This window comes from Sinocyclocheilus rhinocerous, unplaced genomic scaffold (genome assembly GCF_001515625.1).
Source record: "Sinocyclocheilus rhinocerous isolate Xijiao unplaced genomic scaffold, SAMN03320098_v1.1 scaffold534, whole genome shotgun sequence".
Classification (NCBI taxonomy): domain Eukaryota; kingdom Metazoa; phylum Chordata; class Actinopteri; order Cypriniformes; family Cyprinidae; genus Sinocyclocheilus; species Sinocyclocheilus rhinocerous.
Window position 1 is genome coordinate 2,829,792 of NW_015646352.1, and position 18,371 is coordinate 2,848,162.

An 18,371-nucleotide genomic window follows, 5' to 3' on the forward strand; every position below is an offset into this window, starting at 1 on the left:
AATAATAACAACAAAAACTAATTCTGAAATTGATTCATTATAGCCAGTTTACTTAGTGAGAGGCTTCCCTGTGGGAATACGATAGTTCAGTTGATAGAGCAGAGGTTGAAGAAAATGCATCTGTTTTAACAAGCACTTCAGCGCTGATTGAAGGACAATTTTCAATACGGGAGATTGCGACAGCTTTAAAACACCAGCGTTTCTGTGAACTTCCATATGGAGGAGAAAGATTTTTCCCTCTTCATAATGAAGAAAAAATACAATTAGAACTAATAAATCGAACGCGTAAATCCCAGACGACTTGTATTTGGAGTCGCTCGTCTCGGTGGGAAAGTAGCATGTCAAATCTCCCCCCACCAGTCTAAAAGCTTTCTTTTCTTGAATTTCCACGGAGTGCCATTTTTTTTGAGTGGACCCCTAAGTGCAACTACTGTAAGTGTAATCGTTCTCTCAAGGCTTTATGAATACGAATCCCTGATATCCCGCTAGTTACTGACAGAAATTTCCCATGTCCAGCAAGATGACTGTGTTCTTGTAGGTGCTCCAGGCGCAGTTGTGCGCGGGGCCCCTGAACGCAGGAATGAATGCTTTTAGCCGCGGACTGGATTGAAATGTGTGATCCTAGGGTTCGGTGTGGGCGGGAGTGGGAGGGTGTCGACTGTGCTTCGTAGGGCTTCTCTCTCATTTAATTCATCTGTAATGGTGCTGCTGCGATATGGAACAAAAAAATCTTACCGGGGTTATAATTTCCCTGCGCAATCAGTTCAGTTTTGCGCTGCATGGGAAAAAAAAGGGGGAGAGAGTGAGAGAGAGAAAAAAGGTGAAATGTACGGAACACTTGATTGAGGAGAAAATTAAGTGAAACGTTGTGAATTGTGATTGCATTATTCAACGTTTTCCATCACATTCTTCCTTCTTTAGTGTTTCTATTATGCGTCGCGGTGACCTGTCCCCATCACAAATGATCCACACTGCTCCGGGCATGAGAGAATTAATTAGATAAAGAGAGAGAAGAACTAAAACATTTACCACAACAAAATTGGTGCCGACAGAGATGTTATGCCACGCTCTTTCAGTCCGACCTCGGCACAAGCTTTAATAGCTGTCATTGTTGTGACTGCCTGCGCTGTTAGAAAGAGACAGTGTGTCTTTCATTGCAGTCTTTATCGCTCCGGTTTAAAAGGTGTTACTGAACCCGAACCATCCATCATGGGTGCGCTTTGTAAAACATGGGATATCTGTGTGTCATCAAATGAAAATCTGTGCTTCTCTCCAACCTAGTGACTTATTAGAAGGAACATTTAAAGTAACTTGACATTTCATCTTGCTTCATGGGTTTTTATAGCGGCATCGGTCGGCTCTGCCACATGTAAAGTTGCAGAGCTCATTGCATAGGTCAGTTGTCTACCTCCCTAGGTGTTATTCTCCTCCAACTTGTCACAAAGTCTTTTATGATATGCAATTACAATCCTTTCTGGTCTAATTTGGAGTTGGCTAGAGTTATTTGAAGTATTTTGCAGTTTAAAACTTAAAATGACCTTGAATGGCTGGTTGGTTCTCACTTCTGAATGACTTAAACTTTTATGAGAGCTACTGATTTCAAGTTTTTTTTTTTCCTGTTTAGGATTAATATTAGGATTTATTTTCATCAAAATGTGCTGATAGTCTAGGTAATGCATAAAGCAAAAAATAAATAATATAATATTTGTTAGAAGTTCAGTTTGGAACATTTCTTAAAATTTTAGCATGCTTGCCCTTTAGAACTATATTAACGTTGACTCAGCTGAATGGTAGTGCACACAAAATAAATATTTATTCAAAAAATAAATACATTAATTTATTATTTATATGTAATATATTTTTGTATAAATATTTTATGTACTTATGACTCTATTTTTTTTAAAAGACAATTAAATTGTAATTAATTGCACAAATTAAAATAGCTTTTTCTTTTAGTTTGGTCTGGACAAGTTGTCACTTGTTTTATATATCGTCATTCTAATGGATTTTATCACAATGTTGGCCAAAACAGTGGTTTCATATTTTGTTACTGTTTACATTTTTGCTCTCCCATTAATTTTTATCTTTCATAATTATTTTAATGTTTACATTTTGCTCAGAAGCCTTTAATAGGCTGTTTAATAGCAGTTTCCATTGCGACAACTTACCCCGTACAGTGTAGCAGCATATTTCACTATTGGGGCATGTTGTCACAAAAGATGTGCCTATTCAAAAATCCACCTAACTTCTGTTTCTTTTATATACACACGTACTTTTATATAATAATAACAATGTATCTTTGTTCAATTTTGCATACATTTTATGATTGTTTAATTTGCCTGTGCCCTTAGCCTTCGAAACGACACAGGTGGCAAGTGTTTGATGGCCCTGTAACACTTTTCCACTTTTTGTAACTATAGACTCTTCAAACTTGTAATCAGGCACTTTTGTGTTAATTAAGTCTGCAAAAATGGCAGCAACCTAGCATGCAGAGAAGGGCACGCATCACCTGAAAAACTTCATCTGGGTTTATTCGGCTGCCTAATTAGGTGTCCAGCTGCTTGCTGGTCGGCCAGCTTGGAGATCACGTCCAATCAGACGTGATCCAAGTAAATCCAGGGCCACTGAGCTGGGTTAACGTGTGATATCCTGCCTCGGTCGGTGACATGGCTGACTGGGGTTAACCTGTGAAGAGGCAGCAGGTGCTGTGGGATTAAGTGTCCGCCCTGCCTCTGGTTACACAAGCTAATTGAACACATTCTGACGCCCTCTGAACACCTGGGGAAAGCCTCTGGACATGACAGTGGGAGGGATCTGGTTTGGACCGTGTGTGTGTGGTTTGAGAAAAAATATATACTGACCCCTATTGTATAAAAAGAGAGAAAATACAATGCAATTTGCTTATTAAGATAAAAATATACAAAAATATGTCCTTTTTTAGCGAATACAATTCACACAGCACAACCAGTGTTGTATGATTCAGAAACAAGTGACTCAGTTCATTTTAATGAATCATTCATAAGACTCCACAAACTCCTAGGTTTCATTAAAGCCAGTGTTTTCTGCACTGCTTTTCAGCATTGGTGAATGTGCTGTGCAGCATATGGCAAAATAAATGACAAGTTGTGAGTGTGAGTTTGCAGTTCAATTTGAACATGAATGATCAAAAGATTTATGTATCAACATTAAAACACATCTTTCTATTGAACTGTCCTCACAGGATGCATGCAAAAACATATAGCACGAACAGTTTAGTATGAATGAGCAATTTACGAGTGATTGAGTTGGTTCTAGTAAATAGAACAGGTGCAGTGCAACCAGCATAATACGATTCATGAATAATGATGGATTAAATCCAGTTTACCAAAACTGTGTTTTGGTAAACTGTACAATTGTGTTTATGAGTGTATATCTCACAATTCAGACTTCTCACGAAAAAAGTTGCAATTACATTTCTTTTTATTCCATGGCGGGAACAAGCTAGATGTTTTTTTTTGTCTCACAGTTGCAATGTGAGTTTATATCTCACAATTCTCAGAATTGCACGTTTAAATTCTGAGTTTATATTTGCCAATTCTGAAAAAAAAAAAATCTGAATTGTGAGATAAACCTAAATTGTGAGGGGAAAAAGTCAGAAATATGAGATAAAAAGCCACAATTACTTTTAATTTTTTTTGTTTATTCCATTGGCAGAAACAAGCTTGGTTTTTCTGGCAATTGCGAATTTACACTGAACAAAATTATAAACGCAACACTTTTGTTTTTGCCCCCATTCTTCATGAGCTGAACTGAAAGATCTAAGACTTTTTCTATGTACGCAAAAGGCCTATTTCTCTCAAATATTGTTCACAATTCTGTCTAATCTGTGTTAGTGAGCACTTCTCCTTTGCCAAGATAATCCATCCACCTCACAGGTGTGGCATATCAAGATGCTGATTAGACAGCATGATTATTGCACAGGTGTGCCTTAGGCTGACCACAATAAAAGGCCACTCTAAAATGTGCAGTTTTATCACACAGCACAATGCCACAGATGTCGCAAGTTTTGAGGGAGCATGCAATTGGCATGCTGACTGCAGGAATGTCCACCAGAGCTGCTTCCACTCCTCTTCAATGGCTGTGCGAAGTTGCTGGATATTGGCAGGAACTGGAACACGCTGTCGTATACGCCGATCCAGAGCATCCCAAACATGCTCAATGGGTGACATGTCCGGTGAGTATGCTGGCCATGCAAGAACTGGGATGTTTTCAGCTTCCAGGAATTGTGTACAGATCCTTGCAACATGGGGCCGTGCATTATCATGCTGCAACATGAGGTGATGTTCGTGGATGAATGGCACAACAATGGGCCTCAGGATCTCGTCACGGTATCTCTGTGCATTCAAAATGCCATCAATAAAATGCACCTGTGTTCGTTGTCCATAACATACGCCTGCCCATACCATAACCCCACCGCCACCATGGGCCACTCGATCCACAACGTTGACATCAGCAAACCGCTCACCCACACGACGCCATACACGCTGTCTGCCATCTGCCCTGTACAGTGAAAACCGGGATTCATCCGTGAAGAGAACACCTCTCCAAAGTGCCAGACGCCATCGAATGTGAGCATTTGCCCACTCAAGTCGGTTACGACGACGAACTGCAGTCAGGTCGAGACCCCGATGAGGACGACGAGCATGCAGATGAGCTTCCCTGAGACGGTTTCTGACAGTTTGTGCAGAAATTCTTTGGTTATGCAAACCGATTGTTGCAGCAGCTGTCCGGGTGGCTGGTCTCAGACGATCTTGGAGGTGAAGATGCTGGTTGTGGAGGTCCTGGGCTGGTGTGGTTACATGTGGTCTGCCGGTTGGATGTACTGCCAAATTCTCTGAAACGCCTTTGGAGACGGCTTATGAACATTCAATTCACGGGCAACAGCTCTGGTGGACATTCCTGCAGTCAGCATGCCAATTGCACACTCCCTCAAACCTTGCGACATCTGTGGCATTGTGCTGTGATAAAACTGCACATTTTATAGTGGCCTTTTATTGTGGCCAGCCTTAGGCACACCTGTGCAATAATCATGCTGTCTAATCAGCATCTTGATATGCCTCACCTGTGAGGTGGATGGATTATCTTGGCAAAGGAGAAGTGCTCACTAACACAGATTTAGACAGATTTGTGAACAATATTTGAGAGAAATAGGCCTTTTGTGTACACAGAAAAAGTCTTAGATGTTTGAGTTCAGCTCATGAAAAATGGGGGCAAAAACAAAAGTGTTGCGTTTATAATTTTGTTCAGTGTATATCTCACAATTTAGACTTTTTCTTCTCAGAATTGCAAGTTTATACAGTATCTCCTAATTCTGAACAAGAAAAAAAGTCAGAATTGTAAATTAAACATAAAATTGCAAGGGAAAAAAAAGTCAAACTTGTGAGATAAGTCACAATTAGCTTTTTTATTTTATTACTCCATGGAAGAAAAAAAATCTATTATATTTTCCAACATTTTTTATATAAAAAATAAATGTTTTAAAAAAACCATTGTTTCCCACTATTACAATGATGCTAAAAGTATGGATGTGTGATTTAAGTTATATGTAAATAAAAACAGATATACCAGATTATCAGTGATATATCAGTTATAATAAGAGATGCTTGCATGTTTAGTAATGGCCGTCTGTATCTGTAAATAAAGGATGTTACTTATCTATTAGCTTCAAACTAGGTAAAAGGTTTCAAATAAGGTCAATGTTTGAATTAACGGTGAGTGGGCAGTACAAATAGCAACACAAATTCATGTGTCAGTCAGATGTTTTGGTAAAACATTAACCTGAGGTTAATTACGAAAGGAGGTCATGGACCATATGTTAGTGTTTGCAGCATATATGTCGTGTTATCAATCTTTATAAGAATATAAGGCCAAAACGCATACATTTCCTACCACATGCAATGCGAAGACAAGCCCGTGCTGCTGGCCTGACCATGGTTACTATGGTTACGATGTGTACTTTGTTGTAGCCACTGTCTGCCTGGTAACCCAGTTCTTGCTAATTGCTGTTGTCTTGGCAACAAGGTGCCCAATGTAATCTGGAAAAAATGGGTAACAATCTGCAACAAATGTATGTATTCATTAGAAGAATTCAGCCTCTCCCTTCTGGCGTTCCTTCGGCAGATTAGACTACATTTCAATCTTTGTGTTTTTGGGTTAGAATAAAGTGCGTCGACACACCTGACCTTACAAGATCACACTTATTTCAGCGCAATCTCGACTATGGGCTGCTGGCCACCTGTTAGACAGCAGTGTAATATGAAACAGAAAGGGCCTGCTCTGGTGTAGCATCGTGTGTTATTGTGTAATTCAATAGAGAGGTCCTACACTGATTTTCACCCAAGTGAGATGTGCATATCATCATTCAGAGGAGACAATGAGTCTAACAAGCATGTTTAGTTCAATAATTCACCTAATTCTGCAGTTACTCATTGCATAATGGACAAAATGAGACGTGCAGCCCACTGTACCTTATAAAACTCTGCTATTGCTGTATATCAATGCATATTTATTTAATCTTGATGAATAATCAGTTGATTTTAAAATTGTTCCAACGCTCTCAGAAAAAAAGGTGCAAAAGCTATCACTGAGGTGAAAATGTAAAAATATGTACCATTTAGGTACCTGTAAGGTTTTGTCAGTAGTGTCTAAAATAGTAGAAAAACTGAGCAAATTGTGAATTTTTTAGATATACAAAATAACTTATTGTGTCCTATACAATTTGAGTTTCATAAACAGCATTCGACAGAAACTGCTGTATGCTATTTTATCAAGCAAGTGCGGTCAAAATTAGACAAGGGGTAGTGGGTGCTGTGTTCCTTCATTTACAAAAGTCATTCGATGCGCTAAATCATAATCTCCTATTATCTAAATTATTACATTTAAATTTTTTGGTAGATACAATGAAATGGATGGAGTCTTATCTTGCATCAAGGAAACAGTGCACCCGGATTAAGACACATATATCTTCTTTAAGAGACCGTTCCAAAGGGGTTCCTCAGGGGTCTACCCTAGGGCCCCTACTTTTCAGTTTGTACTTGAATGACTTCCCAGATATTTGTCCTTATGCACATATTAAAATGTACGCAGATGACACTGTGATTTATGTATATGACAAAACAAAAGAACAGGTGGCACAAAAATGATCTATTGCAATGTCTAAAATTTCGGACTGGCTTACTTAGTGTTGTTTAACATTAAATGTTCATAAAACTGCCTGTATTTTATAACCAAAAAGAAGGAGGAGGTCCAACCAGATATATTAGTTAATGGTGAAAAATTACAAATTGTATCTTGGAGATTTAAATATCTTGGGAGATTTTAGACTCTCATTTAATATTTGAAAAGCATGTTCAAAAAATAGTTTGTGCAGTGACACCTCAACTTAGAAATGTAAAATCTTGAGCTTTGTCAAGAGGTGATTGTGAAGTGCATTTTAGAGTTACTGATTTTGGTTGTTCAGCTTTTTCTGTAAGAGCTGTTAATTGGAAAAATGTACCAATTAATATTAGACAGTCCTACTTTTGAATAGTTTAAGCTACATTTGAAAATATGGTTAAAGATGAGTCAGGTTTGTGATCATTAAATATTCTTGTATTTTGAAATGGTTACTTAACTTTGGAGTTCCTCATTTTTTATAAAAAAAATTTGTTATCAAAGGGTGATGTTTTGTAGTCTATGTGAGGGATTATATTTCTTATCTTTTTTTGAGGGATTTTATTGTACATGCTATTACATTGATGTTTTTGTTTGTAATGTGTTTTGGTATTCTTCTGCCCAGGAACAGCAGATGAAATGTATCTTATAAATTTATCTTATAGCTAATTCTTATAGCTAATGGCAGTCCTTAACTGTCCATTGTCCCTGTTATATAAAGAATTAAATAAAGCAAGTACTAATATGCACCCTTTAAGGGTAAATAAGGCACAAAAGTGTACCTTTTTTCTGAGAATGAGCATTATTTAAAAAGCTGCTAATACTATTTAATATAATCTTTACTGTAAAATGAATGTGAATTAGGGCTCCAGAATGATAAAAAAAAAAGCAGCATGCAAGCATTATAAAAGTGGTTCATATGTTTTGTGTGCTATATTTTAAGTCTTCTGAAGCCATGCAATGACAAAACATCTTAACTTTCATATTTTAATGATACTTTTGTGGTGCTGTTTTTTGTTGTTGTAATATTGTAGTTTCATAGCCCTATTTTATTTTCAAGATTCTTTAAATGATTTCTGAATTGTGATTGCAAGTTTTCAGTGGGAACTGAACAAGGTTAGATTTGAACAAAAAAAAGTGCTGTGAAATAATGGCAAATACATATATATATATATATATATATATACATACATATATATATATATATAAGTTATATATAAGTTATCCATATAGGCTGCACATGAAAACATACCTTAAAAAGGGGGATATTTAAAAAAAATATCTACCTTTTTTGTGTTTGACAGAAACTCATTTAGGTTTGAAACAACAAGATGAGTAAATGCCCATTGACTTTTTCTTTTTATTTCTTTGAGTGAACTACTGCTTTTAAACAAGAAAAAAATGTAATACATTGTGTTTAAGGGTGCACTGCAGGATTCTCTCTATCATCCCCCTTTCTCTCTTTGTCCTATCACAACAAACCAATTAAATCATTAGGCTTACCGTAGTGATGCAGTAAGGCAAAAACAAGGGTTTGAACACTGATTTTTTTTTTTTTTTATGTATTGGTTCAACAATTCATTTCTGACTAAAATAAACCCTCAGTTGTGTACCTTATATAACACTATATTGAACTTTTTCATTTACTCACAATATTTGAAAATTTGCCCAAATTTCTTCATTTAATTGAACTGTTCAGTATAAATAGCATGCTATAAACATTTACCACTTTTACCATTTACCATGTTTAACATTTCTGAGAATCAGCAGCTTAGGGAAAAAAGGTAAATCCTTCTCCAGAGATCATTTAGTGGACTCCGAGTTTAAAAACGGACCACGTGCGTAAGGAGATTGTGTCACTGTTCTCTCTTGAGTGTGAATTCATGTATGCGTCACATACAAGTAATTTATACAGAGTCATATTGAGATGCATACATCAAAACTAGCTGTTTCTCACCCATATTCTTCTGGTCCAAACCAGAAACATTTGCATTCAGCATCAACTCACAATGAATGTATAGCAGACAATTTAAAACATTAATACGTCAATAACACGTTGATGTATGCCTCCCTTAAACTTTGATTGTTATGGCTAAAACTGGGTCCATCATGCTTATATAAAAGAATGGTCAGTAGGTCATTCATACTTGATTTGTGAAAACAAATTCATACAAATGCTTTGTTCTTGCAGATGTTTTATGTATGCCATTACTATCCATCTTTCTGATTAATGAACATTTGCTTTAGCTTAATAGGACCTTCGCCAGCCTCTTAACAAAACGTGCGTTGGTCGCTGTATATATATACGTTTAGATATGTTTCTAAATAGGTTCTCCTGCTCTCCATTTCAATTTGCAGCCTTTTTCAAAACCCAAACCCTTTTCACTGGGATGTATTGTGCCTGATTAGCTTCTTCTGAAGTACCTCACATCCTTGCTATGCTCTTAATGCTGTCGGCAGCCATCGAAGACCTTGCAGCACGGTGGAAATGATCATTCCCCCACTATTTTTAACTGGTGAATAAAACCTCCTAACCTTTCCCTGTTCACTCCACAGCACATGTCTGAAAGGTAACTGCCCCAATAACGCACCACGACATGTGTCAGGTACGCTAACCGAGACCTGCGCTCCAAGAAATCAAGTTAATTTGATAGTTCTCTGTTAGAGTATGCAGAGTGAAGAGCACTTATAAAAGTGTTAGCTTCATTGTTCCTGCTTTGAAAACACACATAAGTTCATAGTTGGAGCTAATGAGCCCATATGAATTGGATGATATAATTTTTTTGAAATGCTGGAAACATGGTTAAGTGGGATAATAGCACAGACAGCTTCTGCTGTGTGCTTCCATTTTTATAGATGAACAACTAACTAAACAAATAAACAACCCTGGAGTCAAGCTAAGTCAACATGCCTGTAAAAGTAGTTCTGGATCTGCAAAACACTGGCTCAATTCTTGTTTTGTTTTCCAGATAAATAAAGCTTCAACTGAACTGTCATATATACACATTAGCCAAGGTATTATAGCAAAATCTGGGTCATGATGCAATAATGTGATGTTTAGTTTGATATATTTTTACTCATTCATCTGCATGGGCTTCATTGCTATGTTATATTCAACCTGATCTCATGAAAGTGCGTATAAATAGTACGCCAAATAAAAACGAAAACTCGTAGTACTGATACGCAAAAATGAACTTTGGCGTGTATATGCTACGCGATGGGTAGGTTTAGGGTTGTGGGGTAGATGCGTATCATATGTATGCGAAAACTGCGTATTATATGCACGCCAAACATGCGTATCATATGCATGCCAAAGTCCATTTTTGCGTATCAATACCACAAGTTTTTATTTGCCGTACTATTTATACACATTTTCATGAGACCGGGCTCGTTATATTACAGTTATATGTCACTCTGTGTTTGATCAAGTAGAAATAATAAAGAATGTGAATGGAGCAGAATGACAGGAATTTCCAATCACCCAATTTTGCTCACATACTCGGTCTTAAAAATATAAATTTTTGCTGTGAGAATTTTGCTAGTTTTGAAGCATACACAGGTACTTCTGTAGTACAAAGCTGTCTGTGTTTCTCTTGTGAGTTTTATTTACCCACTTCAAACAGTATCTTAAACCAAGAGGACAATGAATTCCATCCCTGCATCATATTTTGGCTGGTTTTTTTTATCCCCAAATGCTGGCACAATATTTGTACCTCATGTCTTGAACACTGTCAACATTTAATATCATCCATGGTAGACTTTCCCTTCATATGACCAATATTGATTGAGAGTTGCAGTTCATTTTCTATGAGCACCTCTTCAAAGACACTCAATAAAATGAAACTTTTGTTGAGGCGAAAAAAAAGTGGAACAAGCCTAAATATTGACAAAATATATTTTACTAGGGCTTGCTGTTCCTCGGATTTTATCAAGCTGTACGGGAGCTCTAACCCGGCTGTGAATTGTGAATGAAGGTCTGCACGCTAGTGCATGTCCACCGAGCCCCATGGCTGTTCTAGTGAGTGTGGTACTGACTCAATTTCCTTCTCAGGCGCCTCACCTGAATTTGGTGTCAGAAAGAAAGAAAGATGCATGCAAAGCTGAAGAAAGACAGACAAAAGTATGAGGTAAAGAAGGCAAGAATGAAGACAGAAAGACAAAGAAGGGTGCACGCATGGGGGAAGGTAGAAAAACAGAAGGAAACAGAAAGGAAGGCAAGAATGAGGGAAAAAAGATAGTAGAAAGACAAGGTTGCATGACAGAAGAAAGAAAAAGCAAAAGTAAAGGAAGGAAAAAAGTATGGTTTGAAGGAGTAAATATTAAAGTAGGAAGGCAAAAAAAGTAGGAATGAAAGAAGGAAAGCAAAAAGAAGGACAGGAAGGAAAGAAAATGAATTAAGTCAACAAGGAATGAAAGACAGTAAGAGGACAAAATTGCACAGGGAAGGAAAAAATAAGGGAAACAAAGGAGGAGGGAGGAAAGGAAGGAATGATGGAAAACAAAAGGGAAGCAAAAAAGAAGGAAGAAGAGATGAAAGAAAAGGAAGGAAGGCAAGAAGGAAAGAAAGACAGTAAGAAGACAAAGTTGCACAAGGAAGGAAAAAAAGTAGGAAGAAAAGACTAAGGAAGGCAAGAAGTAGGAAAGAAAGACAAAGACAGACAAAAAAATTGCACAGTGGAAAGAAGGAAAAGACAATATGAAGGAGGGAAAACAACAAGTAAAGAAAAAGGAAGGAAGGCCAGAAGGAGGAAAGAAAGGAAACAATAAGAAGAAAAATAAGTTGCAAAGGGTGGGAAGCACAATGAAATGAAATAGGCTAAGGAAAGAAGGACTGATAAAGTAGGAAGGAAAGAAAAATGAAGGAAGGCAAAGAGGAGGGAAGAAAAATGAGGAAGACAAAAACAAAGTTTGAAGGAAGGAGGGAAGGAAACAAGTAGAGGAAACAAATAATGCTTGAAGAAAGGAAGGTAAACAAGGAAGACAAATAATGTTGGAAGGGGAAGGAAGGAAAAAGAAAAAAGGAAGGAAAAAGAAAAGGACGACAGACAGCATGTTGTAAGGGGGGAAAGAATGGAAATGACAGAATAGGAGAAAAAAATAAGGTGGAAGTAAGAGTTATGGTCCATGCTTAAAAAAAACTATTCAGGTGTTAGCTGGTTCAAGATGGTTTAACCTGTCTCCCATTCCAACCAAGCTAGTTTTTTTTGCCATTTTTCTAGCTGAAAAAACCCCATCTTGAACCATAGAAACAGCTTAGCCTAACTATCTTGGCCAGGCAGGGAGACCAGTAGGCCTAGGATTTATTTTTGGATAAGAACCATAAAAGCTACCAAATGTTTGTCCAATTAAAAGTTGCTTAATAATCTGCATTCAACTGATCAGTAAAACCATACAACTCCATTCAATGGACCTGGAGAAAACCACAGAGAACGATCGCACAACACCCGGCCCAGACAAACCTCCAAACACCCTCGCTGCATGTAGCTATCGGAACATAATCTAAAATTACGCAGTGAAGCTACCTCATTAGCATACTCATGCACTGGAGGAAAATGCACTAATTATGTTTTACTTTACACTGATGACCGAGATGTATTCATCTGCAAGGACTGCGGCTTTGTGTGTCTGCGTGTTCGGCCAGGGGAAAAGGGAGGGGGGGGACGGATACGTAATAATCATTCTCCCTAGATTAAATGGAGGCCATTAGACAGATATTAGGGGAACAATTGCGAGTATTGGGCCAGGCTGGCCGCTAGCGCTCTTCACTACGATAAACGAGTGAGTCACGGCTCTGGCTAATGGTTTATCAGCCGTGTAGATATAGGACCGTAGCGCGGCTGCAGAGGGGAGCGCACCGGGAGGCCTGGCTGCGGATATTTTATCGGCCTACATGTCTCCGGCTTCTATCCCCTTCTCTCCCAGCATTACCGGGAAAAAGTCATTACCGCTGTAATTATTTTCAAGAAGATGTACTCAGAGAACTCACAAATATCAGCGAATTGCTTTCTTTGATAAATACTATAACATTCAGTGGGGTTATTTTGCTGCACGATGCCGTGCCTTTTTTGTGTGTGGTTTTGTCATGTTATTTTCCAGGGTATGTCCATTTAGAAGTAGGATGTTTTCCACGCGTTAATTGGTCGTAATTAAGGACATGCAAGCGCCACAGAAAGGATGAGTGCGGTACACATTGTGAGGTAGAGGCATGTTCGAAGGCGAACGTGTGGGCTGTTTCTGTCAGAGAGGCACAAGGCAAACAAAGCTGCTGGGTCATGTCTGACTCTGAGAGCGCCATGAATAAATCTCTGATTGAGCCCAATTATCACAGCAGACATATCTGACAGAAACAGAGGAGGAGAAAAAACGAGTAAGACCTATTAATATTTGCAAAAAAATAAAAATTAAATAAAATCGCGCGCGCGCGCGCGCGAAAAAACAACAAAACATCAAGTAAGCGCGAAAAGAGAACAGGCAAAACAATATGGTGCCGAAAGATCCAGAGGCGAAATTATACCACCGTGTGTCAGCACACAAAATGAAAGGAGGCACCTGTTTATTATAGTCACCTCCCTGGAAGAAGCTTATCTCTCCTGATGGGACCCCTACTGATGAGAGGAGACCCGACTAATCTTTATGTGACCTGTCCCTAGCCGCGGGGGACGGGGAGAACACAACGCGTTCCCGGCGGTACAATAGGCACATAGAGATTCGTATTGACAGGTTGCGGTCGGGGGTATCGTTTTGCTCCCTGGGATGGCATAATCACATTATGGATGAAAGTGAAGCGTTGTCTGTATTAATAGGCATTGAGTCAGGTGGGTTTTACCCCGGTGAGTCCCTGTACCGGAAAGAAGGGTGGAAAACATTCAGTCGGTATGACTAGTGCAGTGCTGCCACCATGTGGCGAGTGCGCGTGTGCGTATCTTCATATTAAAGGCACGCTGGTTATATATTAAAAGCACCGAGGAAGTAAAATAACAAATGTTGTTATTTTTCAGAACATCTGAGAAGGATTCAAGAAGTTTCTGTCACTTTATATGCCAGTCAGTCACTTTATTTATGTCCGTCAAAAGCACTCGTACATATTTCATTGCAATGCTTTTCTCCTTTAAGGCCAGAGGAGGGCAGTACTGATGACAATAGGTGCTCTTTAATGGATGGTCAAAAACACTTAATATTGGCATACAATCCCTCGTTTTTTTGTCTGTAGAGACTTACATGTCATGTTTTTTTGCTGGGATCAGACTGACTCCAAAAAGAATGTTATTAAAATCTGCGTGATTAGTTAGCTGTAAAACAGGGATATTTTTGATCAGATCTGCCTGTTTGGTTTTGATTTGGTCAGAGGATATTATTATGATAATTAAAAAAAGATTTAATTTTACAATAACTAGTATTTTTTAAATTTGTTTTCCACATTAACATCATTGCAGTCTTTGGGACCCAAGTATTAAAACACTAAATCAATCCCAACAGAAATAAGGGCTTGTTATTATATTATATTATATTGCAATTAAATTTTCTCTGTTTTTTTTCTTATGCACAGCTATTTACAGTAAGAACACACAACAATGGCTGATTTTCTTGACCAACTAGGCTACAACAAGACAATTGTTAATGCAAACAGCTAAAAAAGCAATCTCTCTCTGTCATATCCAATTAATGTTTATATAATTTGCCCACATGAGCCAGACTAATGATTGAAGTTATTGATTTCTCGCTCTACTTTCAGGGAAGCCTTCTCTGGAGGACGAGATCTGGGAGTTTATCCTCAAACGCAGAATAACACCATGCTGTGTCAGGTATTGGCAGCTAAAACACATACATTTGCTTGCAGTTTGACAGGTTTTGAATGTATTTCATGTTTCTGACTAAAAGGATGTAAGTGTTTGCTTTATAATGTTTTGTCTTTATGAAAAATGCACTTTGCACGACGGTAGATCTGTTAAAATAATTATAAAAATAATAATTAGAAACAACAAAAAAAAACCTGTTCAATGTTACAAAGCAGCTAATAATATTAGCTATTCATTATTCTTGGTGTGACATAAAATAAAGTGTGAGTCAGTATTTATTGTTTGCAAACACATGCTTAAGACAGTTTATTCAGCATTAAATGCTTTATTGTGAATAATTCCTTAGCTGACATGAGGTCTATTGGAAATGCACAAGAAGGGAGCTACAATTACACATAAATAAATATTCCTGACAGTGCTAACACAAAGGCTCTCAACATACATTAACCATAATCCCCACGGTTCCTGCTGTTTGACCATTTAATAAAACTCAATTAAATGTAGTTGGTCATAGTGCTTTTGAGCGGAGATCTGTTACACAGGCACGGAAACCGCAGGCTCAAGAGGTGTGTTTGTTGTGTGTAGGAAGTGTTAACACACCAGAAGCCAAAACAAAAGGAATCAAATTCTCATTCATTGACGTTACACAAACACTCCATTGAATTTGTATCTGGAGGCCTGTTTGATGCACAACAACAATCGCAGCGCCCCCATGTGGTTCGACATTGTCCCCGCCCATTTGTGGTTTCACTGCCACTGTTTTAGGAAATGAAAAATATTAGTGAAACAGTTGTGTTGTACTTTGAAGGCTGACATCAGACTGTTTAGCATTTTTGAAGCTTGATCAAAGCAAAACTAAGGCATTTACACATCACATATCTTTATCTATTCCAGCAGCTGCGCTGTGATTTTATGCAATGTTTTAGCATTCATGCAATCAGATTAATTATTTATATGCTTGAAATTGGCTGCTAGTGTCTTTCTGTATCTCACTACTAGGTGGCAATAGTTAGCTTTCTAACTGCTTGAACAGTATTTCAATATTTTGCATGACCACAGTAGAATAGAGAGTGACTCAGACTTGCAATGATGTCACAAAGCTGAGAAGAAAAAGAGACACATGCATTTCTTATCTACATAAGTCAGATTTAATGTACACTATTCATAAAGTTTAAAATAATCATACATTGACGCTTAATGTGGATGCCAAATGTAAATGAATGTGAATGAAAATAAGGCTGTCCATTCAATAGGTTGTACAACCTTAGGGGCAAATTCACAGTTAAACCATTTAAATGCAATGCACAAACAAAAATACAGTTTAGCCAGGCGCTAAATGCTGTAATAGTGCTGCGTTGTATTTAAGACATTGACATTCTTTTCAGTGCAAACACGCCACCTTTTTATCTAAATTAGGGTCATTATAGATGCATTTAATAGTTTTTCGCTATTACATGATTGCATAATTCTTTTAGTTAAAGGAATATTCAAGTTGTACAATATATTGTACAACAGGCCATCCAAGTTGTACAATATATGATATTTTTCAGCCAAAGAGAAAATAAGATTTTGGAGGAAAACATTCCAGGATTTTTCTCCATCTAATGCAAGTAAACGGGGCTCAGCGTGGACCATTTTTGATGGTTCAAAATCTATATTTAGGCACCTTCAAAGTAATCCACACAACCCAGCTGGCAAATAAGGGTCTTCTCTAACATTTGTAAGTATATAATTTTTTATCTTATTCTGAAAATTACTGATCTTTTGACTAGAGAAGACCCCTATTTGTCAACTGGGGTTGTTTGGATTACTTTGAAGCTGCCTAAATATGAATTTTGGACTGTCAAAAATGGTCCATGCTGAGCACCATTCACTTGCATTGGAGAAAAATATTGGAATGTTTTGCTCCAACATCTTAATTTCTCTTTGGCTGAAGAAAGTATGTCATACACATCTTAGATGGCCTGGGGGTGAGTATATAATCAGGACATTTTAATTTTTGGGTGAACTATTCCTAAAATAACGCATACAACGTTTGTGAATGAACTGCATGCACAATTCATTCTTAATGAAGTCCCATCTTAAAGTGAAATTTCCACAACTGATAACTTGCGTTTTTTTTTTTTTGGAAAACCTTATTTTCAGTGTTTTGTTGGCTGAATGTTTCACCAAGGTACTTAACAGTACAACCTAATGAACTAATCAGTCAAATTAGCCCTGATTAAGGTCCATGGTGTGATTAATGTAGCGTTTGTGGGTGGTATTAAGTGCTTGGTATGTGCTCATATTTTGACACCATTGAAATTGCAGTAAATTAACAGCATGGCGTATTTATTTGCATGTTCCTCTGTCTAAACAACTCCCCCTCTCTGCAGCAGTCTGGTCTGAAACATGTCATGAATCCAAGGGAACGGAGATGTTGTCCAACCTATGGAAGGAAAACAGAGAGGGAGAAAATGAAAGAGAAAGAGAGGGCATTGTGCTTCTAGCAAACTGACAATTCCAGTGACTCTGTCAGACAGCAGTTGACTGCTACTCTGCTATTCCTGTTAGAGGGCTGAACCCACTATGCCTTGTTGGCACAGATATTTTTAGCCCTGGCGTTTGGCAGAGAGACCAACACTAAGAGTGATGGGGCCACAATTATATTTAGATAAAACTACAACTAAAATGATCAAATATATGGAAGCCCGTTTCTGCCACAAAATAATAAATAAAATAAAAATGTAATTGTCATTTTTTATCACACAATTCTGACATTTTTTCTCGCAATTATAAAGTCACATCTCTAAGAAAAAAGTCAGAATTGCAAGATATAAACTTCGGACTTACCTTCTCATATTTCAGAGTTTACTTCTCGGAATTCTGAGTTTATATCTAGCTAATTCAGACTTTTTCCCCTCCGAATTATGAGTTTGCATTTTTGTTACATTTTAGTGTTTTTTTTTTTTGTTACCACCACAAAATAAAAAAGGTGATTGCGACTTTTCATCTCACAATTCTGAGAAGTCCGAAAAGCCTGAATTGTTTGAGGTAAAACTTAACATAAACTCAACAAGAGATAAACAAGCTTCCATACAAATGTGACCAAAAATTAAAAATTTGCAACAATTTAAAATATAGGCAGGTGGGAAAATATGCATCCAAATGCAGTATCATCAGTGTGCTATTCAGTTTTTTTTCTGCAGAAAAAAATGGTAAACACAGAGCAAGTTTGATTTGCAAAGAAGTGAGTCATTTTAGCAAAAAGATTTACAAAGCAGCTTCAAACCCACTCATGAGATTACGATTTGAATCAGACTCACTCAGTGAATCGTTCAGAATATAGCCTATACTGTATATATATATATATATATATATATATATATATATATATAGTAATTC

The 18,371-nt window shown here is 37.5% G+C and overlaps 1 long non-coding RNA gene across 1 annotated transcript; it reads left to right on the forward strand.

Moving 5' to 3' along the window:
• Positions 1-13,486: 13,486 nt before the first annotated feature.
• Positions 13,487-17,584, forward strand: LOC107707446 (uncharacterized). The gene is made up of 3 exons (XR_001636256.1): positions 13,487-13,558; positions 14,924-14,993; positions 17,363-17,584. It is a non-coding gene; the product is annotated as an uncharacterized LOC107707446 (long non-coding RNA).
• Positions 17,585-18,371: the final 787 nt, after the last annotated feature.